This window comes from Pelophylax lessonae (genome assembly GCF_965119305.1).
Source record: "Pelophylax lessonae genome assembly, chromosome: 9".
Classification (NCBI taxonomy): Eukaryota; Metazoa; Chordata; class Amphibia; order Anura; family Ranidae; genus Pelophylax; species Pelophylax lessonae.
The window spans coordinates 175,474,428-175,502,228 of NC_138776.1; the positions used below are offsets into that span (position 1 = coordinate 175,474,428).

At 41.8% G+C, this 27,801-nt stretch overlaps 1 long non-coding RNA gene and 1 pseudogene across 2 annotated transcripts in view; both read left to right on the plus strand.

Moving 5' to 3' along the window:
* LOC309564720 overlaps positions 1-27,801 on the plus strand; it is a 626,554-nt gene that overhangs the window by 502,849 nt on the left and 95,904 nt on the right. The window lies entirely within an intron of this gene.
* Positions 9,551-13,311, plus strand: LOC309563831 (annotated as a pseudogene). Its single transcript has 3 exons — positions 9,551-9,774; positions 11,608-11,670; positions 13,217-13,311. The product of its transcript is annotated as an uncharacterized misc_RNA (transcript).

Here is a 27,801-nt window from a genome sequence, read left to right on the forward strand (position 1 = left end):
TTTCAGGAATACGGCTTCTCTGCGGCTGGCTTTTTCTCTTGCAGGCATTTATCGGGCATTTTTTTAGGCAGGCATGTCATTTTTTGTATTTAGTGTCTGGGGGGTCACAAAAGTGTACCTGTCAAGTTTCAGCTCTGTAGCATGTCCAGAACCCCTAAAAAACAGCATTTTTCTTATATTTTCAGGAATACGGCTTCTCTGCGGCTGTCTTTTTCTCTTGCAGGCATTTATCGGGCATTTTTTTAGGCAGGCATGTCATTTTTTGTATTTAGTGTCTGGGGGGTCACAAAAGTGTACCTGTCAAGTTTCAGATCTGTAGCATGTCCAGAACCCCTAAAAAACAGCATTTTTCTTATATTTTCAGGAATACGGCTTCTCTGCGGCTGTCTTTTTCTCTTGCAGGCATTTATCGGGCATTTTTTTAGGCAGGCATGTCATTTTTTGTATTTAGTGTCTGGGGGGTCACAAAAGTGTACCTGTCAAGTTTCAGCTCTGTAGCATGTCCAGAACCCCTAAAAAACAGCATTTTTCTTATATTTTCAGGAATACGGCTTCTCTGCGGCTGTCTTTTTCTCTTGCAGGCATTTATCGGGCATTTTTTTAGGCAGGCATGTCATTTTTTGTATTTAGTGTCTGGGGGGTCACAAAAGTGTACCTGTCAAGTTTCAGCTCTGTAGCATGTCCAGAACCCCTAAAAAACAGCATTTTTCTTATATTTTCAGGAATACGGCTTCTCTGCGGCTGTCTTTTTCTCTTGCAGGCATTTATCGGGCATTTTTTTAGGCAGGCATGTCATTTTTTGTATTTAGTGTCTGGGGGGTCTAAAAAGTGTACCTGTCAAGTTTCAGCTCTGTAGTATGTCCACAACCCAAAAAAAACAGCATTTTTCTTATGATTTTTAGTAGAAAACTAATGCAGTGTCTTTCCAGCTGTCTTTTTTTCTTTCTGGCAAGCTGAAATATGATATGCCAAGGCAAACATGCCTATCAGTTGAGCTATGACACAGACAACACTGCACACATGGGGAAATATGTAAAACAAAAAACAGGAAAAGGAAATTAGGTGACGGTAACAAAACATGATATTGTGATTGGCCAAATAAAAAGTCACCTCGCGATGAGGTCGCGCCAAAGTCGCGCTAAGTCGCGCCAAAGTCGCACTGGAAGCGACGCTACTTTAGTGGTAGCGGCAGTGTAAACCAGCACTAAAACATCCAGTGTGTGAATACGATCAGGTATGATGTTTTATCGGTCAAGTAGTGTAAGGGTTACGCCCGTTGCCCGCTTCACAGTGACAGACCAAACTCTGACAGACCAAACTCCCCGTTTAACAGTCAGTCAGTCCATTTGCACAACCGCAAACTCCCAATTTGCACAAGGTTGGATACCAAGCTAGCCATGTCCCGTTCCTTGTCCTCACTGACATCATTGAAGGTCTCTTCCTCCACCCAGCCACATACAACACCAAGGGTCCCCGAAAGGTGAGAACAAGCCCCCTGGGACGCCTGCTGTGGCTGGTATTCCACCTCCTCAAAGCCACCTTCCTCCTCTGACTTCTCTTCTTCAGACTCCTCTCTCTGCGTTGCCACAGGTCCAGCAATTGACAACGACAAGGCTGCTTCTGGTGGTGATGAGGACCACAACTCTTCCTCTTCATGCTCATCTACAGCCTGATCCAGTACTCTTCGCAGGGCACGCTCCAGAAAAAACGCATATGGGATGAGGTCGATGATGTTGCCTTGGGTTCGACTGACCACCAGGGTTGTCATCTCCGCAAAAGGACGCATGAGCCTACAGCCATTGTTCATGAGCATTCAGTAACGCGGCCAAAAAATACCCAGCTCCGCAGAAAGAATGAAAGAAAATGAATGTTTTTTTTTATGAAAAATTATCCTGCGGATCGCTTTTGGTCTGTACACAATGAAGCAACGACCTTATCATCTGGGGTGTGCCAACACAATCCTAGAGGTGATCGCTTCATTGTGATACGCAAGCCCCTTCACCACGACAAGGTAACGATCACGAAGGGGAATTGACACATGTATGTGCCTTTTTTTTTGTTTTTTGTTTTTTTGCAGCCACAGTGTAGCACCAGAGGCCAGAAAAATTAGGCATGTACACATGCATGAAAAAGTAGGTATTGTTGCAGCCGCTGCTGTAGCAGCGGCCTGAAAAATTGAGGTTTTAAGGCAGAAAGTGCACTAAAACATTGCTGCTTGAACCGTAGTTGGTGGCGGAGACGTCACGTAAGTCATCCGGCATGCAGAGAATGATTATATACAGCAGCGTGTGGACCATTTTTAGGCCAAGGCATCTCAGTCATCACCAGGCCTTTTTTAGTCAAATGCATCCCCCACTGTCAGTCCCTTCGGGATCCATGCCTCATTCATCTTAATAAACGTGAGGTAATCAAGACTTTTTTGACCTAGGCGACTTCTCTTCTCAGTGACAATACCTCCTGCTGCGCTGAAGGTCCTTTCTGACAGCACACTTGAAGCGGGGCAGGCCAGAAGTTCAATGGCAAACTGGGATAGCTCAGGCCACAGGTCAAGCCTGCACACCCAGTAGTCAAGGGGTTCATCGCTCCTCAGAGTGTCGATATCTGCAGTTAAGGCAAGGTAGTCTGCTACCTGTCGGTCGAGTCGTTCTCTGAGGGTGGACCCCGAAGGGCTGTGGCGATGCATAGGACTAAAAAAGCTCCGCATGTCCTCCATCAACAAGACGTCTGTAAAGCGTCCTGTCCTTGCGGTGGTAGGAGGAGGATTACTTTCACCTCTTCCCCTGTTGGATTCCCGTTGTGCTGTGACATCACCCTTATACGCTGTGTAGAGCATAGTTTTTAACTTATTTTGTAGCTGCTGCATCCTTTGCGACTGCCGGTAATTGGGTAACATGTCACAGACTTTCTGCTTATACCGGGGGTCTAGTAGCGTGGCCACCCAGTACAGGTCGTTCTCCTTCAGCCTTTTTATACGAGGGTCTCTCAACAGGCATGACAGCATGAAAGACCCCATTTGGACAAGGTTGGATGCCGAGCTACTCATGTCCAATTCCTCGTCCTCACTGATGTCATTGAAGGTGTGTTCTTCCCCCCAGCCACGTACAACACCACGGGTACCAGATAGGTGACAACGAGCACCCTGGGATGCCTGCTGTGGTTGGTGTTCCTCCTCCTCAAAGCCACATTCCTCCTCTGACTCCTCTTCCTCACACTCCTCTTCCAGTGTTGCCGCAGGTCCAGCAATCGATGGTAAGGCTGTTTCTGGTGGTGGTGATGGTGACCACAACTCTTCCTCTTCCTCTTCACGCTCATCTACGGCCTGATCCAGCACTCTTCGCAGGGCACGCTCCAGGAAAAAAACATATGGGATGATGTCGCTGATGGTGCCTTCAGTGCGACTCACTAGGTTTGTCACCTCCTCAAAAGGACGCATGAGCCTACAGGCATTGCGCATGAGCGTCCAGTAGCGTGGCAAAAAAATACCCAGCTCCGCAGAGGCTGTCCTAGCACCCCGGTCATACAAATACTCGTTGACCGCTTTTTCTTGTTGGAGCAGGCGGTCGAACATTAGCAGTGTTGAATTCCAACGTGTCGGGCTGTCGCAAATCAAGCGCCTCACTGGCATGTTGTTTCGCCGCTGAATATCTGCAAAGTGCGCCATGGCCGTGTAGGAACGCCTGAAATGGCCACACACCTTCCTGGCCTGCTTGAGGACGTCCTGTAAGCCTGGGTACTTCTGCACAAAACGTTGCACACATATGCACGGCACATATTCAATGCCGCCAACAAATTGCTCCCGTTGTCACACACCACTTTGCCGATCTCCAGTTGGTGCGGGGTCAGCCACTGATCCACCTGTGCATTCAGGGCGGACAGTAGTGCTGGTCCGGTGTGACTCTCTGCTTTCAGGCAAGTCAACCCCAAGACAGCGTGACACTGTCGTATCCGGCATGTGGAATAGCCCCTGGGGAGCTGGGGGGGTGCAGTTGGTGTGGAGCAAGACGCAACAGCAGAAGAGGACTCAGCCGAGGAGGTTAGCATAGAGGATGGAGTAGGAGGAGTAGAGGAGGTGGCAGCAGGCCTGCCTGCAAGTCGTGGCGGTGTCACCAACTCCTCTGCAGCAGAGCCACGCATTCCATGCTTGGCAGCCGCCAGCAGGTTTACCCAATGCGCAGTGTACGTTATATACCTGCCCTGACCGTGCTTTGCAGACCAGCTATCAGTGGTCAGATGGACCCTTGCCCCAACACTGTGTGCCAGACGTGACATGATTTCTTTTTCCACAATAGAGTACAGGTTGGGGATTGCCTTTTGTGAAAAATAATTTCGGCCGGGTACCTTCCACTGCGGTGTCCCAATAGCGACAAATTTTTTGAAGGCCTCAGACTCCACCAGCTTGTATGGTAAAAGCTGGCGGGCTAAGAGTTCCGACAAGCCAGCTGTCAGACGCCGGGCAAGGGGGTGACTCTGCGAGATTGGCTTTTTGCGCTCAAACATTTCCTTCACAGACACCTGACTGTGGGCAGGTGACGAGCAGGAACTGCTGAAGGTGAGAGGCGGAGGGGCGGGTTGTTGATAGGGGGCATGGAGGACAGCAGTGGTTGACGTGGCTGAAGATGCTGGACCAGGAGGAGGATGGTGGCTTTCAGTTTGTGTGCTGCTTTTACTCATGTGTTGATCCCATAGGCGTTTGTGATGTGAGATCATGTGCCTTCGCAAAGCAGTTGTACCTAGGTGGGTGTTGGACTTCCCACGACTCAGTTTCTTTTGGCACAGGTTACAAATGGCATCGCTGATATCAGAGGCAGACACACAAAAAAAATGCCACACTGCTGAGCTTTGCAAGGACGGCATTCTGGTGGTGGCAACAGCTTGCGTTGATTGGCGTGCTGTCTGGCTGACCCCGGGTGCCGAATCTACATGCTGTCTGACTGCGCCACTAGCTCCTTGCGATGACCTCCTCCCCCTGCTTCCAACTCGTCTCCTCCTCCTCTCTGTCTCCCCATCTGAACTTTCCCCCTCTTCTTCTGCTCTTCGAGCAGGCACCCAGGTGACATCCACAGACACATCGTCATCATCAGCCGCTTCACTTGACAACTCAGCAAAGGCAGCAGCAGCAGGTACAACATCATCATCATCACAATGTACGTCCATGTGTATAATGCTGCCTGACTGAGACATATCCCCGTTATCTACATCCTCTGGCACTAATAGTTGCGCATCACTTATTTCTTCAAACTGATGTGAAAATAACTCCTCTGACGGATCAAGTGAAGCGGCTGTGGTGCTAGTGTTGGTGGTGGTGCCGGCGGGCTGGCGAGTGGTAAATTGAGAGGTGCCCGAAGCTGAGCTGGAGGAGGATGGTGCATTAAGGTTCCGAGCGGAAGCTGTAGACGATTGGGTGTCCTGTGTAAGCCAGTCAACTATGGCCTCAGAATTTTTTGAGTTCAGGGGCTGTGGTGGCCTCTGAACACTGGGCATTATTCTAGAGCCTAAGGAAATCACAGCACCACGACCACGACGGCCCTTGCGGGGTGGCCTGCCTCTGCCTGTCATTTTTTTTTTAATGTGTTGTTACTGTTGTACTATGAGTGCAAGCTGCTGTGCCACCTTATATATCAGTGGTGGGTGGGCAGTGGCACAGTACACTCTCTGTGGACCTGACAGCAGTCACTGGCACCCAGGCAACTGCAATTTAAAAAATATATATATTTTTTTTTACTTTGCAAGCTGCTGTGCCACCTTATATATCAGTGGTGGGTGGGCAGTGGCACAGTACACTCTCTGTGGACCTGACAGCAGTCACTGGCACCCAGACAACTGCAATTTAAAAAATATATATATATTTTTTTACTTTGCAAGCTGCTGTGCCACCTTATATATCAGTGGTGGGTGGGCAGTGGCACAGTACACTCTCTGTGGACCTGACAGCAGTCACTGGCACCCAGGCAACTGCAATTTAAAAAAATATATATATATTTTTTACTTTGCAAGCTGCTGTGCCACCTTATATATCAGTGGTGGGTGGGTGGGCAGTGGCACAGTACACTCTCTGTGGACCTGACAGCAGTCACTGGCACCCAGGCAACTGCAATTTAAAAAAATATATATATTTTTTTTACTTTGCAAGCTGCTGTGCCACCTTATATATCAGTGGTGGGTGGGCAGTGGCACAGTACACTCTCTGTGGACCTGACAGCAGTCACTGGCACCCAGGCAACTGCAATTTAAAAAAATATATATTTTTTTTTTACTTTGCAAGCTGCTGTGCCACCTTATATATCAGTGGTGGGTGGGCACACAGTGGCACTGCAGTGGGCACAGTACACTCTGTGGACCTGACAGTCACTGGCAGCCCAGGCAACTGCAATAATAAAAAATATTTTTTTTTTCAATTTATTGCAACAAGATGCTGTGCCAACGTATATATATCAGTGGTGGGCAGTGCACTGCAGTGGGTACAGTGCACTCTGTGGACCTGACACAGCACTCACTGCAATTATGACAGAGAAAAAAAAATATTTTTTAAAATGCCAGGTACTGTGCCTGTGCCACCCGAAATGAGTGTGGTGTGCACACAGTACAGTCTGTGGTAGGTCTGTGGCCTCTCACACACAGCGGGCAGGCAACTGCAGTGTACAATAGATATATATATATATATATAAAGAAAAAAATCTATTACCTTACCAGCCCTTGAAAGGGCTTTTGGGGACACTATATATATATATATATGTATATATATAAAAATAAAAAAATCCTCAATTACCAGCCCTTAAAAGGGCTTTTGGGGACACTAGATAGATATAGATATATATATATATGAAGAAACAACTCAATTACCAGCCCTTAAAAGGGCTTTTGGGGACGCTAGGTATATATATATATATATATATAAAAAAAAAAAAAACCACAAATACCAGCCCTTAGAAGGGCTTTTTGGGGTGCTGATATTACAGCAGTAGTGGACCAAGAACACTGCAAGACCAGGAACACTGACTAACTGTCCCTAGCTTAACAGCAGCAGCAGCAGCAGCAGCTCTCTCCCTATTCTCACTACACACACTGCTTCAGAATGATCTAAGATGGATGCTGCCCTTGCTTATTTATAGGAGGTGGGAGGGTGAGGGAGGGAGGTACGCTGATTGGCTGGAAATGTGTCTGCTGACTGTAAAGTTCAGGGTCAAAGTTTGCCTCAATGATGTCTTATGGGGGGCGGACCGAACATCGCATATGTTCGCCGGCAGCGGCGAACGCGAACATGCTAAGTTCGCCGGGAACTGTTCGCCGGCGAACAGTTCTATACATCTCTACCCTGGATATCTGTTTAAGAAATGCTGAACCACCAAATTGAGGACATGTGCCAGGCATGGCACATGTGTCTACTTTCCCTGTCTAAGGGAGGACAGGAGGTTAGGGCCATTATCGCACACCTCCATTCCTGTCTCCAGCAGGTGTAGCGTGATGAACTTCTGGTCATTCCCCTGCTGAACTGAAAGAATCTCTGCTCAAGTGTGGGGTCTGACCCCTAGACAGACCAGCTGAAGCACTGCATGGCATCTTTTAGCCTGACTCATTGAAAAGCCCCTTGAACACTGGTGGTTCATAGGACAATTCAGCAGAGGCGGACATGAATGAGGAGAGGGAGGAGGAGGAGGAGGAGTGTGTGGAGCTGACATATCTTGCATCATCACCACCAGCTGTATGGAGATATGGCAGCACTACAAGCTGAAGCACTGAGCCCTGTCCTGCATCCTTTCAAGTTGCAAGTGTGCTGTGAATGAAATACATCATCCCTGACCATGCTTGCTGGGCCATGTGTCAGCAGTATTGTGGATCTTGGGGATGACTGCCTTGCCCAATGATGCCACAACATTGCCTTCCACATACAGAGCTTGAATGGCCTTACGTGCAAGGAAATAGTGACTGGGAACCTGCCATTACTGGAGCCAACTTGGCAATGCGCTGGGGCTGGAAGAACATGACTGCCAATTTGTTGTTTACCAGTGTTCTCCCCACTTTTTAGGTTTATGTTGCTACCTTCCTCAACCTCAGAACCAACATCAGAATCAAGTAATGACTGGGCATCGTCAAGGAGCAAGTGGCTGATGCTGTTTTCAAATAACTCAGCTGACACCTTCATGCATGATGCTGGGGCTATAGCAGGAGTAGCTGTGGACAAGGAGGCAGAATGGTTTAGTAAGCCAGTCCACCAACTCCTCTGCATTCAGTGGCAGCACAGCATGAGCATGAGCATGAGCAACATCACTAAACAGAGAGAATGGTGCCCTGCCTGTTGATAGACCATGTCTACCTTTGCCTGTGGACATATACGCTGCTGGCCCCCTCACAGTGCCATGGGAATGTCTGCCTCTCCTTGTTGGCCTCCCAGACATAATGGGGGGGGGTTCAGCCTATTACTGAAATGTAATAGAGACAGGGAAGTGTGTACTTGGATGTACTTTTTATTAAATGGAAAGTGGTCCAATATCCCCACAGTTTCTGGTGTTCGCTGAACAGACGAATAGCCAATGTTCAGCCCAAACTCGTGCTCAGGCCGAACCATTCGCCCAAAACTACTTACTAGGTCATGTAATCATGATTCTCATTCCCACAGCATGGACCAGGTTGAGGTGAAGCTACACCCACAAACATTAGCTATTACATGCCCTGATCAGTTGCTTGACTGACAGCACAGTCTGCTCTGAATGGCTCAGAAGGAGCTCAGATAGCAAGCAATTGAGCTGCAAGTTTGAAAATGACTTGGTAAGCTATTACTAGACTTGCCAGGCTTCACAAGTTTGTTGCACAATTGCAGCAAGTCCAAACAATTCATAGGGTGTGTAATAATGACAGAGGATTTACAGAGCACATTTTTTTCCTGAAGAGAATGCAGCAAAAGTTTGCTTTCTATGTTTTCTATGACAGAATTTTTATGAGGCTCTGTATAAATGTATGTGGTTGGAAGGTGGGGGGGGGGCAGGAACAATAACTTTTCTAACTCAATTATAAATGCATATTTAAGCCCAGGCTACAGGGGTCTGCAGTCAGCAGACTTTATCATTCAAGTTGTTAGATTACGTTTGTCATGAAAATGAGATTCAAAGGTTACCATTGCTGGCCTCATACTGAAAATGCTGATTATTTGACTGTGTCTCGACGTGTCAAACTGACCATGCACTAAATTGTGAATGTAAATAGAGCAAAAACAAAGGACAACTAATGATGCACAGTACTTTTGAATAATCTATACGCAAACATGTTTACCTTTTTATTATTATCGCATATGTCTTAATAGGAGCAACATACTGAAATTTAAAAATGACTAATACTACAATTTTCCATTTGCACTCTAACACATAATCCCAATTAAAATTATGCATCAGTATATAAGACAATTAAATAGGAATTAAAAAGATAAAAAGTTTAAATGATAGAGTGTAGGCAAATAATTAACAAAGTGCTAAATAAAAATCAAACAAATTAGTAAATGATAAGCATGTGGATAGTGTTAAAACACCTTGTAAATCTGTTATGACCAGACTGTGAAGGAATGTGTTTTAATGCCACCTCTACTTACAGTATATATAAAAAGGTGCCATCATACATTATTCAAACAACCGAAAAACTCTCTTCTGAATTTCCCAAGAAGGAAACCAAACTTAAAAACAGATATGTCTGGAATCAAAGGAAAATGTGTTGCCCAGAAGATCCAATGCCAAGATCCATGCAACCCTTGCCAAAACGTAGTAGTCTGCAAAGATCCATGCCAAGACCGTAAGTGTTGTGTTTTCAAACTACATAATTTTTATACTGTGCATTAATTAATGTATCAAGGTTGTATGAACTCTCTCCACTGTAAAATTCTTTCTTTCTTATAATTTCCTGCTAAAAAAGTTTGAGTAGGCGTGTGTGTCAGTTATAGGTTATCATCTAAAAATGCTATAGCGCTCTCTCAATCTCTCAATATATAAAGTGCAAAATATAACCCAACCAATAAATAAATAAAATGTATAGAAAAATAATATTACATATCATATCTTGGCACAAATTGATGGTCCATAAGCTTAGTGCATCATATGTGTAAAGTAAACAAGTGGAAAGTGCAAAAATCACAGAATAATTAAACGTAAAATCAATCTAATACATATCATGCAATAAATCTATATAAAGTGCTTAAAAGATAAGGTATAGCTCATGCCAAAAAAATATATATATTTAAAGTCCATATAGTAATCAGTGTATAAAGTATAAAGTCCATTTCATGAAAAAAAAAAAAAATATATATATATATATATATATATATATATATATATATATATATATATATATATATATATATATATATATATATATATATATATATATATATATATATATATATACTGTATATATATATAAAGTATATATATATAAAGTTCCATATAGTTGTCAGTGTATGAAAGGCAGAAAAATTCAGTGGTTGTGTTTGTCCCACACACCATATATTATCTTCGACAAATCACCTCCGTGCCCATACACCCCACTTTTGGGTGACCTCTCCCCTGCTTTATTGGACCTCACTTGTCAGGGGAGGTCATGCAAGCAATTTGTATAAGAGCCACTAGACGCTCTGCTAATGCTTCAGCATGATCTTCAACTCCACATCTCAGGGATACAGACATAAAAAGGCAAGAAGGAAAATCCAACAGTGTAGACCATTCAATTATATATTTTATTAAGATAAAAGCAGACATACTGTACATTTCAGAAGAAATCAAACCACATAATATAACAGTATGGAGATACAAACACAGCACTCTCAGCTCCGCCCTGCTCCGCCTAGCGTGATTGCATTACCGCCAACCGCACGCGCTGCACCTCCCAAGGCTTTCTTTAGTTCTTTAGGCCTCTTTAGTTTGTTTTAGTTATAAGTTATCATATCAATAACTGTAGTTTAATTTTAGCTGGACTTGTATTCTTTTAAAACTTGAATCTAGGTTTACTTTTATTTTAAATACACAAATAAGCTGGCCCAAACAAACTATTTTTGCGGCATACAGTATACATTGTTGTGTTCCTGCAGCCATACTGGGAACTCATGTCTGATGGCCCAAACAAGCTATTTAAAGTAAAAGTAAACCGGAGTTAAGTTTTGAGCAAAATGTTTTATCTCTAGGAAAAAACAGTCTTATATTATATTTTGTATGTTCGGTTACATGCCTTACAATATCATAAGATGTAAAAATAAGCTGGAAGAGGAATTTGATTGCAGAGGTCTGATATAAAATAAACATATGACCTGATGTGCAGAATATCTGACTAAAGTCTATTACACACCTCAACCCTGGTCAATATGGTCAGATTTTCTGATTTCACCTACTGTGGGCTCCTTCCTGTCTCAAAGAGCAAACAAATGTGTTGCACAAGACAATTCTGTCATGGTGGTGGCATTACCACTCAGAGGAACATGATTAACTCCAGTTGCAGTAGATGAATAAATCCAGGGTAAACATAAATTATACAGATTTAACTATGGCTTCAATATTTGGCTGATAGCATTAAATGTTAATTGGTTAACTTTATTGGTTATCTGGTATTATTCTTTAATATATGCTTGTATCTCTTCAGCATGTAAGCCTCACCATCATCACCATCATCACCACCATGGAGCCGTCTATGTTCGCCAACAAGGTAAGAGGAGCAATGGATTATTGTTTTGAGTATTTAGGATAATGGATGAAGAGTGTACTTTAAAATATGCCAATCCTCCCATCACTGATAAAGGGGATTCTTCACCGATCACACACAGAGCACATTTTGAGTTGTTTCTTTTACAGGTGGATTATCATTGCACTTATGATTTTACTTGATAATGGTAAAAATCTGTACAGAATTAAGCACTGCTGATTATATGGATTATAAACCTTTCCCCTTTATTTGTGCTTAATAAAAGTATTTACCCTTCTAACACCTACATGAACTGCTTACTATTCAACCTGAAGGCAGAAATGAAACGTCATACACATCCTCTATAGGTTTGTACTGTAAAAATGCTGCAAACTTTTCCTACCAGTCCCAACACAGTGGGTAAAATAGTCATGTTTTGTATAGCTCTATAGCTCCGTAGCTCTGATATATCAGTGCAACATTGAGTGAAACATGGTCACAAATTGATTAAAAATAAGGTGGTTGGTATTCTTTGCCAAGAGGACAGTAATATGAATTGTTTTGCAAACCTCTGTAAATAATATGCATTTACTAATCACATATAGGTTGCTTATGCACTCTTCATCTACAGTCTTTAGATAAAGATCCTTAGCTATACTGACCATAAAAACGATAATGTTACTCTATATTGAACTCTATATTGTTACTCTATAGTGTACTAAGAGTGCACATCTCTGCCCGCTTCTAATTCTGGGACTTATCACAGCCACAGGTTTCATATTAAGGGCTTGTTTACACACAGTTTGGCTTTCTAAAGAGCAGATCGTGGTGGATAGCAAGTTATCACTTCACTGCCTGTTTTAACCTCTAAAAACCCACACCAGCTGGTGCATTGCACGGTAGCGGCTCAGCCCCTTTCAGGTATATCATTTTTGCCAGTGTAAAGGATTACGGCTTTGGCATCTGATCACCTGCCTTTACAGCTTAAGGGGGATCGATTGAGGGGAAGCATAAATGCAGCTCAGCCACATGTTTTTACCACCTCCCAAATGCAAATGTAAACAAGGCCTAAAATCATCAAGAACCAATTAGTAGGTTCTTCCATCATGCGATCATTATGATAGGCAATCATGGTGATAAGTGGAAGTTTCAAACGTCCTCCTCCTGCAGAAGGTACTGTGGTTTTCTCTTTCTCTTTATCTGTGCAGTCAAGATGAAGTTTTAGATAGCATTACAGTTTGAAAAAAACAAAACAAAACCACTTAAACAGTTTGAATCAAAACTTATATGGAAAATAGCAAAATGTTATTTTTATAAATTCATGGTTGTCCATTTGTCATATTATAACACATTTAGTGTAAAGTATTTATTAAAACAGGTAATGAAATAGGTTGTTAATCAATGTAAAAATGATTCAGGTAGGCAAATTAGCGTTATTGTCAAGAGAACCAATACATATGAACGTCGATAAACTCATTCTGAGCATTTAAGCTTCAATGGCCTCTGGTCATGAAGGGGTTAGGATGTAATATTTGAATAATGAAGGTTTTTTTTTTTTTTTTCATTTCAGATCCATGCAATCCATGCAACCCTTGTGTTGTCCCATGCTGTCCTGATCCGTGTGATCCTTGCCATGGACATGGACATTTCTGCTGTGATAAATGAAGACATCATGTTTGTGCCTATAATCTGAGCTACTTATTTATTTCTCTGCAAAATAAACCACACTCCTCTCATTGTACGCTGTTAAATTCTGCATCTTTTTGTCTCTGGTTAAATAACCCTGCTCAATAAAAATCTTAGCAACTGATATATTTTTGCGTTTCGTCACTTGTTCTATACTTAACAAATTGTTGGTTGTATCAAATATACTAACATACTATTAGAAGGTTTAAAAAATATAGAAAGGAGATAGTTTCACATTTATTTACAAATTAATGACAATAATACTGGGGGAATTTACTAAAACTGGTGCACACAGAATCTGATGCAGCTGTGCATAGTAACCATTCAACTTCAGCTTGCTCAATAGCCTTTGACATGAAAACCTAGAAGTCGATTGGTTACTATGCACAGCAGCACCAGATTCTGTGTGCACCAATTTTAATATACTGTATCTCCCCCATTGTGTTTTTTGTACAAAGCATCAAGATTGTACTTATGGTATCATGGTGATGTCTGAATATATTTTCAGGGCAGTAAAAGGTTTTCATTTGATATACCTTGTCAAATTCATGACAAAAAAAATGTCTCAAACATAAAAAAATTAAAAAAAAATAAAAATAAGCAATTTTTTTCAAAATGGCTTCCTCCACAACCTGTAAACTTTGGGGTGATATTTGTGTCTAACTTACTGTACATTTAGTCATCCAAAAGGTAACAAGACTGGTCGTAACCCTGTCCGTGGTTAAAAACATACAATTTAAAAAGAAACTTAGGCTTATGAAAATAGTTTATTGACATTATTAATGTATTCAGAGCAATAACTGCCCAAACACAAGGATATATTGGAAAGTGGATTTACACCTGAAGATAGTAGAGAGCTCTTTTTTTCAAAACAGAATCTGTTCATGGCAAGCTGTGACCATACAGAATCTGGATTTCTTACATACTGTACATATCAAGCCAAAAATAAGCCTGACACAAAAAGAACCCTTTCAAACAAGGTCAAATGTATGTAAAGATGGCCGATCCTTGACCATGCATGACTAGTGGCAGACATCTGCACACAACTACGCATGCACAGTCGAGGATCGGTCATCTTTTTTTTTGGAATCGTGGATTGTTGGAGTCTGTAATGCCGCTCCATGCCAGTTTTAATCTGGGAATGAGTGAGTGCATTTTAACTTAATTTAATAAATAGCTGTTTTAAGCAGTATTATGTGGCCATCTTTGCTTTTTATACCTGAACCTGTCTGGAGTTCTGGAGTGTTTGGAGTTTACCCTGCTGACATCTATTTCGGGTTGTGCTGCATACCGGATGGTGCTTTATGCTGGAGGCTGGCCGTTTGATTGCATATGCTTGTGAGCTTGCTTTACACATAAACATAGATCTCTAATAGGGGGTCACTGGCTATCTGGTAAGCAGGATCTGAGCATGTGAGGTGTCACCAGGTTCTCATAGGATTCCTACTAATCAACATGGCTATGGGACCACTACACTATTTTCATTTTTTCTCTTAGCATTTCCATTTTCTGCATGAACAGCTTAGCTGCGGGTGAACTTAAGCAGTGGTCTTCACAGGCAGCTTCAGCAGTCAGTCAAAGGAGGTGCATTGGCATATCAGCTCATACTGGTCAGTAATAACATCCATTCCTAATGGGATAATGCTGCCCCTGCTTGGGAGGCACTTAGGGCAGCAATGTAGCACAGGAAATGCCAATCCAGTTTGTAACTGGCTCAAAACAACAAAAACAGCCTTCAGCAAGTGTAAGCCATTATTTGGGGGATTTTAATTTTAAGATAGTTACGTAGTTGGTAAGTTTGAGTAAAGACACCAGTTCATCCAGTTCAACATGTGGTGTGTGTGTGTGTGAGTTTATGTCAATAGTAATTCCTGTATCCCTGTATATTGCGATCGTCAAGATGCCCATCTAATAGTTTCTTTAAACCATTGACGCTCTCTGCTGATACCACTGCTTGTGGAAGAGAATTTCACACCCTTACCGCTCTGATAGTTACGAACACTCTACACAATTTAAAGTTAAACCACTTCTCTTCCAGTTTCCATGAATGGCTGCATGTCTTTTAAAACTCCCTCCCACTGAAAATTTTTTTTCCCTCTGCTAGGGTTACCAGTAAGGTATTTGTATATCGCTATCATATCTCCTCTCAAGCGTCTCTTCTCCAGAGAATATAAGTTTAATGCCTGCAGCCTTTCCTCATAGCGGAAGTCCTCCAGTCCCTTTATTAGCTTTGTTGCCCTTCTCTGGACTCTATCTAGTTCCAGCACATCACTTTTGAGTTCTGGTGCCCAGAACCGGACGAAATACTCAAGATACAGCCAGACCAGAATCTTGTAGAGTGGCAGATATATATTGTTTTATCTCTGGAGTGAATCCCCTTTTTAATGTATGCTATTATTCTCCTGGCTTTGCTAGCAGCAGCTTGGCATTGCATTCTATTGCTGAGCCTGACATATTTTGCTACTGTGGACCCCCACATCTTTTTCCATCCTGGATTCCCCCTGAGGTTTTCCCCCTAGAGAGTAACTTGCCTTCATAATTTTAGCCCCGAAATGCATTACTTTACATTTTTCAAGTTTAAACCTTATTTGCCATGTAGTTGCCTAACCCATGATTTTATTTAGCTATTCTTGTAAGGTTTCCACATCTTGCTGTGATGTTATTGCCCTGCTTAGCTTTGTATTATCAGCAAAAACTGAGGTTGAGCTATTACTCTTATCTTCTATATCATTTATAAATAAATTAAACAGAATTGGTCCCAGAACATATCCTTGGGGGACCCCACTTACCACACCAGGCCATTCCGAGTACTCACTATTTATCACCACCCTTTGGGCATGCCCCTGTAACCAGTTCTCTATCCAGGTACATACCCCATGGCACAAATAACATGGTCTACTGACACCCACTGGTATGGTATCCCTCACTGAATATATTTTTGCACAAGTTACTTCTGCACATACATCCACAGGCCTACTGTATACCATCTACAGAGGATGTGTACAACAGAAGATAGACCTCACATACTTCAAGAACTATGGGATAACTACGAAGATTAAAAACATATTTATATCAGATATGACATTATATTGCCAGTGGAAAGCCAGATAGAAGAAAGCGATAAAAAAGTAAAGACAAAACATGAACGTTTTAGACATTACCCTTCAGGTTTAACTTTTTACTATTTATTTCTATGCAAAAATAATTACTCAAGTTCTATTGTATTCAGTCTTGCCATAAATTACAAGGAAACTTTCAAAAAGCATTTTTTGAAAGTTTCCTTATCCCCCAACCCCTCCCCCCCCCCATGCTAATCTAAGTAACTATCCCCCTCCTCAGCTAAATACAGATTTCTGACTTTGCGTCTTCTGGTATTCCACATGACTGGCTGTCCTCCTAATACTACTTGTGCATGTCCATGACAGTCCCATTAACTTATATGGGGCAGAAAGCAATGTATATCCTGTCACTAAATATAACATTTTATGATTAACCTGCAAAATATTGGATTCTTAAAGCAGAACTTAACAGAATCTGAGTATCACAAACTGAAAATAATATTTAACAAACTTTTATTCATTAAAAAAAAAAAAAAAAAAAAACACCCATCTATTCATGCCTCCAAGTTGAATTTTGTTGGGAAATCACTTTGAAGCACACCCCTAGGATTTCTAGCTGCCGCCATCTTGAGTATTGGCAGATGATTCATGTAGCATTTACATGCAGACAGGAAGGTGTGCTTAACTGAAAAAAACCCTCTTCCCCTCCTCTAGATGAGGGAATGACTATGAAGACTCTAGCCTATATCAGAAATCAGGAAGCAACAGAATACATTTAAAAAAAAAAAAAAAAAAAAGTAAATACCTGCCTATGTATTTACTATTGCTAGTAGCATAAGGATTAAGAATTGATTGACATCTCTACGCCTAAACCCAGAATTCCCACCGGGAACGCACAACAAATATCTAACCAGTACATGGCCATTCGAAAATGTGCCAGCACACCAATTCTTCTCTAATGGCAAGCTTCTCCCGTGCGAGCAACTGCCTTCAAATAACCAAAGCCTACCTGTATCCCAATGGGGCATCAACCAAATTACACACTACCTCCGAGCTATAGGTAAAAAAGCCTCCGTTTCCAGAGATCTTACTCCCCTAGAAAACATTTGCACAGACCAAACCCCACAAAGACGTTTAGTATCCACAATACATGCCCTTCTTTCCTTAGAAACACAACCAAACACAAGCAGAGCATGCTCCACCTGAGGAAGCATTCTAACACGTTTTAACGTGAAACGGCCATAGAGCAGTGCTACATGACAGAGGTCCATAGCCACCAGTTCTTTTGTGAGTCTGGTGGCTTTTCATGTAAGTGCTCTTCAGATGTTTGCACTATTTGGATTATTACCAGATGTTTTTACCAAGTTTTAAAGTTGCTTGTCATGCCTTTGTTTTAAATAAATACTACACTATGGGAAGATTTGTTCTCTCCTATGTCTGCTGATTTACACCTACTGTGCTGGAATATTGGAGGAGATATCCTCTGGTGTGAACCCCCTTATGTCTGGCTCCACTCAAGACCTGATATTACACTAAAACGCAGTTGCTGTCTTGATAAGACAGTATATCGGTCTGGTGAGTGTGCATTCCTATTTTTGGTGAAGGATTACTGGTGGAGGAGTGTTAACCACTTAAGCCCCGGAAGATTTTACCCCCATTCCGACCAGGGGGTATTTTGCGATTCGGCACTGCGTGACTTTAACGGACAATTGCACGGTCGTGCGATGTTGTACCTAAACGAATTTGGCGTCCTTTTTTTCCCACAAACAGAGCTTTCTTTTGGTGGTATTTGATCACCTGTGCGATTTTTTGATCACGCGCTATAAACAAAAAAAGAGCGTCAATTTTGCAAAAATAACAATATTTTTCACATTTTTTTATATGAAATTCCCCCCAAAAAAAATGTAAAAATCAAAATTTTTTAACATTTTCGGCCAATTTGTTTTATGCTACCTATGTTTGGTAAAAAAAATCGCAAAAAGCGCATTTTGATTGGTTTGCGCAAAAGTTATCGCGTTTACTAACAAAGGGAAAGATTTTTGTCATTTTTGTTGTTTTTTTTTTAACGCGTAATGGCGGCAATCTGCGATTTTTTTTGCGGTACTGCGACATTGCGGCGGACAGATCGGACCCTTGACTGACATTTTTGACACTTTTGGGGTTACCAGTGACATTTCTACAGTAATCAGTGCTATATATATGCACTGTTACTGTAAAAATACACTGGTAGTGAAGGAGTTAACTTTATTTGGGAGGGAGGGGCTGTGTGTGTCCCTAGGGGCGTGCTTTCTACTGTGATTGGCTGTGGCTTCAGCTGTAAGGACACTGATCAACGGATCTACATAGTAGATCCATGTGATCAGTGTCTTTGCAGCGAGGAGAATGACAGGCAGCTTGTTTACACAAGCTGCCTGACATTCTCCCTCTCCCCCGCCGATCGCCGAGTGGCCGGCGGACATCGGGTCCGCTGGTCACACGCGCGGGGGGGTCCGTGACCACGCGGGAGCGCGCCTCCGGGGGCGCGCGCTCGCTCCCTAGACCCTCACAAGCAAGCAACGTAGCCCTACGTTAGTTTGCCTGTGAGGGGCTGACCGCCGACGTAGATAGTCGTGCGGGGGTCGGCAAGTGGTTAATTTAGCACTGAATATCAGCACAATTGTGGACTTATTTTAAAATACTTCCTATGGACTGATTTTTTTTTATTTTGTCACTTTAAATCACTGTTTGTTTAAACACTGTAACTTAACGCTGCAACTTAATTGCCACATACAATATTTTACATTTTTAGATTATTTGTCACCTTTTTCACCGTTTTTAGCTCTGCAACCTTATTTTACATGTTATTTTGGTGTTTGTATATTCACACTGTTTGCTAGCTGCTGTTCTATATTTGTAAGACACTGACTTTACTTTCTTATTTTAAACTATCCATATCATGACTCCTCTATTCACCCCAAAAATCTAAAACCCAAATCTACCCATTGCAATTCTACTTCTAAATGCCGGCTGAGGGAGAGAGAGATGGACAACCACCCCCTCGTCCCATTAGCTTTACAATCACCCACCACCAACCTTTCTCAATACCTATTTCTTCCTCAAATCCCCTCATCACCTTCTATTCCTAGCACAAGTTCTTTATATTAAGAACTTAATCATTACTTTCCAAAAGATTACAATATTTTAAATTGTGAAATGAGCAATACGAGCAGCAATACCAAAACACCTCTACTACAAAATGTATTTCTGATGTACTATTACGCAAAATATTATTTTACAATCCTGATGCTATTGTCCACACAGACTCTGTACTTTTAGTGCTAATTCTTGAACTGTCTCCAAATGTTCTATGTTTCTGTATAACCAATGTAATGTACTTACTCCCTTTTATTTCCAATAAAATTTTGTGGTAAAAAAAAAAAAGAAATTAAGTCATGTTGATTGAGAGAATTTAGTTCAGTTTTTTTACTATTTATAGGTTTTCTCTATTTACAGGATTGCCATATGGAACATCTAACACTTGTAAAACATGAGGCTACTCCCGATGACGTCAGTGTGACGAAACGCATAGAGTGCGTACCGCATCACTTCCGCTTTTGTTGGTCCGTCAGCTTGGGAAGCAGATCCGGCTGGTGGAACGCACGCCGTTCATTCCACTACACCGCTAGAGAGGATTTTGCGGCTCCTAAGCCAGACGAGTGATTGTTACTACTGCTTTTTATTGTGACCCGGGGAATTGGAGCCATTAAAGAGGACCAAAGACCGGACCCCTCCTCTAAGGGAGCGATCCCTAAATATCGACCCGCGCTCTACCCCTGTGTGGGGAATTCCTTCTGGTAAGCACAGCATTTACTAGAAAGGGGAGCACCGAACCCATGGGATAGGGGAGCACCGGATTCTTCACCTCTTAATTATCCACCCCATGGCACCTGGGATACAAATACACTATTAGAACTGTGGACTTTCAGAATTACATACATTTTTGGAGACAATTTTTTGCACATCTTTTTTGCACTTTTTTTCACATATGCTTGTGAATTTTCTAGTGGCATGTCACTGCTTTTGATGTACCCTATATAGGATATATATACATATAATTTATTGAGTTTATATTTTTTCACGTATCAAGGGGAATTTTTCATTAGTGCACTAAATACTTTCTAACCTCTGCACTCTACCAGGTTTTTAGAGCCCAATGTGACATAGATCACTGGGGACTACTACCATCAGCACCTGGCACTTTATTCATTTAATAAGGAATCCTTCTAACAAATTTACTGAGCCATTTTTATCACTCTATCTATTTATTTCACTTTGCACTTCAATAACCTATTACACCTGAAATCAGTATTCGGCTCATTTCACATTATTTCGCACGACTATTAGTCAAGTCACTTTATGTCACAGGATTCCTTCTTTTTTCATAGTGGTGTTTACCACATACGCCGCACCTTTTTAGTGTCATTTTCAAAACTTCACTTTATGGGCACTGGTATATTTATATTTCTGAATATATTCCTTAATTTTGGATTATTTCCTATTTACACTATCACTTAGATTATTATGCTTATTTACTGTTGCCATTGATTGAATGGGTTTTACATCACAATTGTATTTTACCTATTCCTAATTTAAATTAACCTTGATATATAGCACAGTGCATATTTATTTATTTATTTGTATACTCATTTTACTCTGCTTTTTTTGCACATTCTTATTGCCTGTACATTTATTTATTGTAACTTACCCCCTTGATATAGGATCTCCCACCACTTATACGTGTATATATTACACCTCACACACATATTGGCAGCGCCAAACACTTCCCCCCTTCTCTCCTATTACCTAGTGTACAACCTCTTTTGGGGTTGTACTCTGAAGTGGGCTGCAGCCAATCGGATCATATACCATTGCAACTTCCCTTATACTCCGTTTCTATCCTAAGCGCAGATTCCTTCCTGTTTTTCGTTCACTTGTAAATCAAAGTTTTTAATAACGTTCAGCAGGTGTTGGGTTACATTTAGATTTTCAATCAGGCACTTAATCAGGTATTCAGATCAAGTGGACTGGAAAAGGAAGACAGTGAATAGGCTGCCCCCTTCCTGTCAATGCTTGCAAGGCACCGTGTCCCAATGTGGGTAGGGTTGGTAGGAGAGAGAGGGACTTTAAGGAAGCTGGAAGCCTCCTTTATAACAAGGGAGACCTATCCCCCCTCCCAGTGTGAAGATCCCACTGGTACATTAATATCAGTATCAAATATTAATAAAAAGGCACCCACACTGTGAAAAAGTAATTTAGTGCAAAAAAGTGAAATAATGTCCCCAATGTAAAACCAACATCAATCATGTCATGCAGTGATGTTGTCAAGAAGTTGGAGTGCATGGCCGTGCCTGCAAACCTGGGCCTGAGCACAGTGCAGCTCATGATTCAGTGCATAGTCAAGGCTGTGCATGCATATGTGCCTGCTAATGCATGTGCAGATTAGTGTGAACAGAAATCACATCTGGCTCAGGCTTTTGGCACTCAGAGGTCTATTTAAAGCACAGCAAAACTAAGGAGATTTGCTGAGTGGTGGTGAGTTTATGGGAGTCGTGTCCAGACCCACATCCTGCCAACCTGTATTGGACCTGACTTGTCTCATGACTCTTGCTGATCTTGGCTTGTGTCCTGGCTTTGTCCTCTGCCTGATGTTTTGGTACTTCTGTTCCTCATCAGATATCGATTCTGACCTGGCTTCTGATGCTGCTTCCTTCCTTCTGATTTGGTACTTCTGCTACTCAGTTATTGCTGAATCTTGCTTCTTTTCATGACGGCTTTGCTTCTAGCACCAGTAAGTTTCTGTGCTCCACCTACAGTATGTGTCAGTATTCTGTTCAAGTTCCAGTCTGAACAGCCACAGCATCCCAGCAGTATCTAGACAGTCTTCCAACTACCCACTGTGTCAAAACCCACCACAGGAACCCATGCCATTCCTCACCCTGCTACATCTTGTCACCAACTCCAGGGGACAGGAGGACTAAGGGAAGCTCTCTCCTCAGTTTGGTCTTTATCAGGTATGTGACAGATGTAGATTCATAGTCAAACTCTGCTGCCCAACACTGCCACCCAGTGACAATTATATCACTACTAAATGGGACTTTAAACATCACATTCAAGAAAAATATTACAAACTACTGTTCATAAAAAATACAAAATGTATTTATACAGTAAATCCATAAAAATCTATGTAGATATTTGTACATGATAAAAGTAGCCACAAGTACATTAACCATTTTGCCCTGTCGGAAGATTTACTCCCCTTCATGACCAGGCCATTTTTTGTGATGCTGCACTGCGTTATTTTAACTGACAATTGCATGGTCATACAACACTATACTGTATTTTTTCTCAAAAATAGAGCTTTCTTTTGGTGGTGTTTGATCACCACTGAGTTTTTTATTTTTTGCGCTATAAACAAAAAAATACCAACAATTTTGTAAAAAAAACACAAATATTTTTTACTTTCTGCCATAAAACATATCCAATAGATTTTTTTAAAGAAAATCTAATTTCCTCGTGATTTTAAGGCCCGTACACACGTACCGATTGTCGGCCGTAAATATTCGGCCAATGTCCGATCGGCCGATTGTCGGCTTGTTAGTATGATGCTTCCGACAACCGACTGCGACTTTTCGGCCGAACAAAATCTGGTCTGCATGCTATAAAATTTTTGTTGGCCAACACCAGAACGGCCGATTGTTCGTCAGTCAGTACAGATTTCGGCCGACAAAAGTCAGATGAGCAAGACTGGGCATGCTCAGAGAAGAAAAAACACACGGAAAGTTAACCATCACATGACATCACTTCTGAAGTTGGTTGTTGTTGGCCGACAAAATTCGTGTGCAGTCTTGAGCACTTTTCAACCAACCCGACAGCACTGGACAAAAGACGGCCGATCGTTCGGCCAACAATCGGTGCGCGTGTACGGGGCATTAGCCTAAATAAGCGTATATTGATTGGTTTGCACAAAGGTTACAGCATCTAGAAACTATGGAATATATACTGGAATTGTTATGCTAGTAAGCGGTGGCGATCAGTGACTTATAGTGGGATTGCGACAGAGAATCTGACACTTTTGACACTTGTGGGAACCAGTGATACTAATACAGTGATCAATTCTAAAAATATGCACTGTCACTGTACTAATGACCCTGGCTGGGAAAGGGTTAAACATCTAGGATGATCAAAGGGTTAAATGTGTGTCTAACCAGTGTTTTTGTGTACTATGTGTGCTTACTAAGGGATGTGATGGATTTTCTTTCCCTACTTAGCAGGGGGAAAAAACATCACATCCCCACTGTCAGAGCGGAGCTCTACCTTGTTTACATATGCAGAGCTCTGTCCAACCTCTCTCCATGAGAATCAGTGGGTGCTGGCACACATCCATTGGCTGCCACATGCTGATTGGCTTCTGCTGTGACTAACTACAGCTGAAGCGGCACGCCCCCTACCCAGAAGTGTAAAATTACATACAGTACATATATGTGATTCTGCACAGAACGGCCACTCTGTAGCAGTAAATCTGCTATGGGGCGGTCATGAAGTGGTTAAGGGAGAGATTTACCAAAATTGGTGCACACAGAATCCGGTGCAACTGTGCATAGGAACTAATCAGATTCTAACTTCAGCTTGCTCAAATAAGCTTTGACAATATAATCTAAAAGCTGATTGGGTATTATGCACAGCTGCACCCGATTCTGTGTGCACCAGGTTTAGTATCTCCCCCTAAGTGTATATAAAACAACATTTTAAGCATTTACTTTTCAACAGCTATTACTCGCTTGTTATACAATTAACACTGTTTTACAGACACAGATCAAGGCAATTTACAGAATAAACCCACTTCTTCAGGACCAACACGAAAGGCATTTCTTGTGATAAGATATTCACTGGTCTAATTACTTGTTACAGGGTCTACTAGAAGGGCAGAGCTGAAAGTTACTCATCAGGAGACCCTTGGATTAACTTTAGTTACAGATGATCTGAAACCCATACATAAAGTGATTCTAAACCTAAAGAATATATATAGCATTTTATATAAATCTTCCTAAATACATATGTTACTATATGTTCTGGTATTTTTTAAAATAAATATTTTGTTTAATGGTAAGTATCTGACGATCCTACCATTCTTAATGCTTCCCCCTTCCTGGTGGCAACATAGAGCCTGCAGATTGTTGCCACCACAGTGCGCATATTCTCCCCATATTTAGCTAACTATTACATATATTACATTGTACTACTGTATATTAAGGGTATTACTATAGTATATGTATACTGTATACTATGTTAAGTGTTTTACTATACAGGGCTTACCTATTAGGTCATGTGATTATGGTTCTCATTCCCACAGCACGGACCAGGTTGCAGCGAAGCTACACCCACAGCATATCCCATGTCATGTGACATCGCTTTAACTATTACATACCCTGGCCCCAAAAGCATTAAAGCAGAAGTACATCCTAATACCTTAAATTCTCTCCTGCAATCATTAATATAAGCTGAGTTTAGCCTTATGTGTCAAAATGAAAAAAAAAAAATCCCAGTTTTTCTCCCTTTATTTTGCAGTATTCAGTGCTGTCACGTGACTTCAGTTCCTCTTCCTGCTGAGTCCAAGAGCAGCAAGTGGGTGTGGTTACTGAAAGATAGTGATATCACTTCCAGGGACGGGCATTGTTCCTGTGTGGTCAGTTGGCATATACAGAATGGGAGGAGCTGATCACAGGTTCCCACCCAGTGTTCTCTTATCAGTAAGTATGCATTGTACATCTTAATTCATGAGAAAATTAAGAAACAAAAAAAGAGCCATTCACACAGGACACAGTGTAGGGGGGGCACATATACAGTATAGCTGTGCTGGGCTTTGAATGAAGACTACCATAGGAGAAGAGAGCGGATCATGGGGGGGTTGGTTAATTGTCAGGGTAGCTCACAGTCACAACCCAATCGCAACCACACTAAGTCTACGTTTCCACTAGTGTGACTAATCAATGGCACCCTTTTCCATCTATGCAAATTTGAATATCAGCGACTTTGAAAAGGTACCTGCACTACTTTGATGCAACTTTGATCCAGAGAATGTAAAGTTGCTTTAAAGTCGGATCAAAGTTGAACTCTAAATAGCAATAGTGGAAACATAGACTAAAGCTCAGTTTCCACTAGTGACTTGTCAAGCGACTTTGGCCACATAAAATCACATGACAAGTCACAGCTCATTGATTTCAATGGCATCCATTCCGATTTATGCGACTTTGAAAATCAGTGACTTTGAAAAGGTACCTGCACTACTTTGATGCAACTTTAGATGCGAATTTGATCCAGAGAGTGTAAAGTTGGATCAAAGCTGCACTCAAAGTCGCACTCCAAAGTTGCACAGTAGCCCAGTGGCTATGTTTCCACTAGTGTGACTCCTAAGTTGTGTGATTTGGAGTGCGACTTTGACCGCAGCTTTGATCTAACTTTAGTGCAGTTTTTTCAAAGTCGCTAATTTTAAAAGTGGCATAGATGGGAATGGGTGCCTTTGAAATCAATGGGCTGTGACTTGTCATGCAAATTTAAGTGTCCAAAATCGCATGACAAGTTGCATTAGTGGAAACGGATTCTAAAACTCATTATTCAATTACAATAGAAAAATATCTGTATCCTCCTAAACTTTCAAAAATGTTCCTTTGTACCTTATTTCTTTCATATATTGTCCCGGTCACATGACCCCCCTCTCTCTCTCCCTCTCTCAGAAAAAGCTGCTAGCCTAAACAAGGCTTTGAAGACAGGAGATCATGTTCTGTGTAGGATAGGAGGGATGGGGGTGGGGCCAGGCAGGTCTAGGTATGCCTGTCTAAGAAAGACTGACAACCTTTTTAGGAAGTAAAATACAGCTTAGCAAATTCAGATATAGGGAGAAAGCGTTGTCGGTGAAGAATAGGAAGAAGCTGATTATCTAGATAAGACTTTCTAAGCTACACAAGCAGCTAGCCAGAAAATTAATAATAGCAAAGTTAAAGATATTTAGCATACTTATAATAAGAAAAATTTCATTTTTGACTGGAGTTTCCCTTTAAGATTGAAGTGCAGTGTCAGTCTGGCATGTGTTCCCCTATCTAGCCTGATTAGTTGCTTGAGTGACAGCGTAGTCTGCTCTGAATGGCATGGAAGGGGAGGGAATGTGATAGCTAAAGCAACATGGCAGGACATGTAACGGCCTGTGGCTTAGATCCACCCACTCCCAGGCCATTCTGCTGGGAAAAATAGAAAGAGATCATGTGACCAAAAGCAGAAGATGAAAAAAGGTAGAAACAACTTTTTTTAACCACATCTGGACTGGAAGGATTTGCCCCCTTAATGACCAGGCCATATTTTGCGATTCGGCGCTGCGTTACTTTAATGGACAATTGCGCGGTCGTGCGATGGTGTACTTAAAAAAAATTGATGTCCTTTTTTGCCCACAAATAGAGATTTTTTTTGGTGGTATTTGATCACCTGTGCGATTTTTATTTTTGCGCTATATACAAAAAAAGAGCGACAATTCAAAAAAAACAATATTTTTCACATTCTGCTATATAACATTCCCAAAAATAAAAATTAAAAATCAAAATTTTTTAACATTTTAGGCCAATTTGTTTTCTGCTACATATTTTGGATAAAAAAAATAGCAAAAAGCGTAGTTTGATTGGTTTGCGCAAAAATTATTGCGTCTACTAACGACAGGAAACATTTATGTCATTTTTATTGTTTTGTTTTTTTTTACTAGTAATGGCGGTGATTGCGGTGGACAGATCGGACCCCTGACTGACATTTTTTACTCTTTTAGGGGGACCAGTGACATTACTACAGTAATCAGTGCTAAAAATATTCACCGTTACTGTATTAATGACACTGGCAGGGAGGGGGTTAACATTGTGGGTGATCAAGGGGTTAAATGTGAGCCTAGGGGAATGATTCTAACTGTGGGGGGCGTGGCTTGTAAAATGATCATAGAGACCTGTGTTCCTATATAGAAGGATTACAGTGGCTCTGTGATCATTCCAGGGAGAAGAACGGTCGGCTGTGTTTACAACAGCTGACCATTTTCTCTCAGCGGGAACGATCACGGGTGTCAGGCAGCAATTGGAGCCGCCGGCCCCGTGCATCAGCTTCCCCATGCGCTCGCCCCCTAGCTGCCTGCACGGGTCCGACGTATAGCTACGGTGGTTTGCGCAGGAGCGGCTGCCTGCCATAGTATAATTGTGGCAGGCGGTCGTAAAGAGGATAAAGTAATTTACACTCACATTTGGAGCTGTTGGTGTACCCTGCCTATGCCAGAGGGGCAGACAACTTGAGTTTAGTAATGCTTTAAAACACAGGACCCTTCCACATCCAATCACAGTCAGGGTGGCAG